Source organism: Rhinolophus sinicus, linkage group LG04 (genome assembly GCF_036562045.2).
Source record: "Rhinolophus sinicus isolate RSC01 linkage group LG04, ASM3656204v1, whole genome shotgun sequence".
NCBI lineage: Eukaryota > Metazoa > Chordata > Mammalia > Chiroptera > Rhinolophidae > Rhinolophus > Rhinolophus sinicus.
This window is the reverse complement of record NC_133754.1, coordinates 112794766-112796806: the sequence shown is the minus strand read 5'-3', so window position 1 is coordinate 112796806 and position 2041 is coordinate 112794766. Positions and strand designations below refer to the sequence as shown.

The 2041-nt window shown below is 44.9% G+C and overlaps 1 non-coding gene across 1 annotated transcript; it reads left to right on the top strand.

Annotated features, from left to right (window-relative positions):
* Positions 1-1741: 1741 nt before the first annotated feature.
* Positions 1742-1848, top strand: LOC141571475 (U6 spliceosomal RNA). The gene has a single exon (XR_012496203.1). It is a non-coding gene; the product is annotated as a U6 spliceosomal RNA (small nuclear RNA).
* Positions 1849-2041: the final 193 nt, after the last annotated feature.

The following is a 2041-nucleotide window of genomic DNA, read 5'->3' as shown; positions in this document are numbered from 1 at the left end:
TCAGAAGGTTTCAGTCTGTGACCTCATGCAGGCGCCGCTCTCCCTTTCATCACCTTTTCAGCCAAGAGCCCACAGTGTTATCTAAGCACACTCTGATCCTGCAGCAGAAGCCTTATGCATTTCGTTCTCATTTTGATCCAAGAGATTAGTGTGCTCCACACCATGAAGAGGGTGGGGACAAGCGGGATTTAGAGGAAACCCCAGGAACTCAGCCGACCAGAGCCTATACTTAGAGGCAGAGGGCATCCTAGCTTCTTCCCCAAGATGAAATGAAACTTTTCAGAAAACCCAGGCAAGAAACAGCTCCCAGATGGTGTCTGCACGAGGACACTTTCTTTAGTCCAGACAGAGTCTGGGGACGGCTCACAGGCCCAGCCAGGGCTTTTAGGGTTTTGTGTGTTACCAGGCAGTCTGGGTCATCATGCCATACCTCCTCTCAGACGTTTGATCAGCCAGTGAGTCAACACACACTGAAGAACCACAGAGTGTGCAATCAAGGGCTAAGCGTTCAGTGGCATTAAAGGGCGTATAATCACAGACCACATTTCTTTCTATTTTCCATGGCTTCACCCATGATACAAAGTGGCCAGATGCTCTTTATTTATACCACTTCAAGGGTGCCATTATAATAGAAGTTGGCTCTAAAAATACAGAGGTTAATGACATAAGGAGCAAAGTGGAGTGAAAAGAGCAGGATTTGGGCATCAAAGGCAGACACCAAATCTGGCCGGGCCCCTGACTGAGGGATCTTGGGCCGGCTGCTTGACCTCTGAGTGTCTTCCCCTCATCTGTCAAATTATGATGCTGTTGTTGGTGATGATATTGATGTCTAGCTCCCAGTGTTATGAATAGCTATCAGGTGTGAAGGGTCACGTGAATGTCAACTGTTCTTGCTGTAACTCGGGGGTAGAGTCCTCGGTCCCATGAAAGCCCAGATGCACCCTGTCTGGCCCATAGCAGGGCTTCCTGGAGTCAGCATAACAAGTTCTCCATGAACTTGGTGGGTGCAGACACACCTCAGATTCCAGGGAAAGCCATCTCTCGACCCCATTGTCAGTCCTGAGTGGTGATGGGGGCTTCTCAACAGACAGGGTGGGGCAGGATCAAGCTGAGTGTCTTGCAAGCTTATGAAACATGAGCTCTACGTTACATTAGTTTTTGGAAATTATAAACTGCTGCAGATGTCTCAGTCAAGATTCAATGGTTTTAAAATCCTGATGAACTGAATGAAAGGAAAACATACTATTTAAAGACTACCAGGTGTTTTCCTCTTTTATGAGAGGTAAGTCTGAATTAATCATTCTGCTCTTTGAGAAAAGAAAAAAAAAATAACCTCACTATTGGTTTGAATTTTCCAAAGGTGAAGCCAAGATTCCACCCTGGAATGGAATTCAAGACAATGCAGAACTACCTGATTTTCTACAATAATGTCAAAGGTGGTCTTCACTGTGGATAGAATTGCACTTCTTCATTTTTTCATTCACTCATTCATTTAACCAGGTTGTACTGAGCTCCTACTGTGTGCCTAGCGGTCCTCTAGGTATTGAGTGCTGTCCTTATGGAGTTCACAGTCTAGTGAGAGAGACAGATACCAATTAATCATATCACTCATGCTGAGTGCTGTGCAGTCAAGGGAATGTGTGACAGGCTATGGGCCTGGCCCTGGAAGGCATCCTTGAATAAATGCCTTTTAAGCTGAAATCTGCAGGATGAGTCACATTTTATAGTCAAAATGGGGTGGGTGTTTACTTGATTAGCACATAGACTAAAATTGGAACAACACAGAGAAAATTAGCATGGCCCTTGTGCAAGGGTGACACACAAATTTGTGAAGTGTTTCACATTTTTGCACAACAGTATGAATGTACTTAATGCCACTGAACGGTATACTTAAAATGATTAAAACAGTAAATTTTATGGTAGGTATGTTTTGCCACAATAAAATAAAAGGGGGTTGGTGTTGAGAAGGCCCCGTTGCAGGCATGGGGAATAGCAGGTGCAAATGTCTTGTGGGAGGAGGAAGCTGGATGAGAGGAAAACC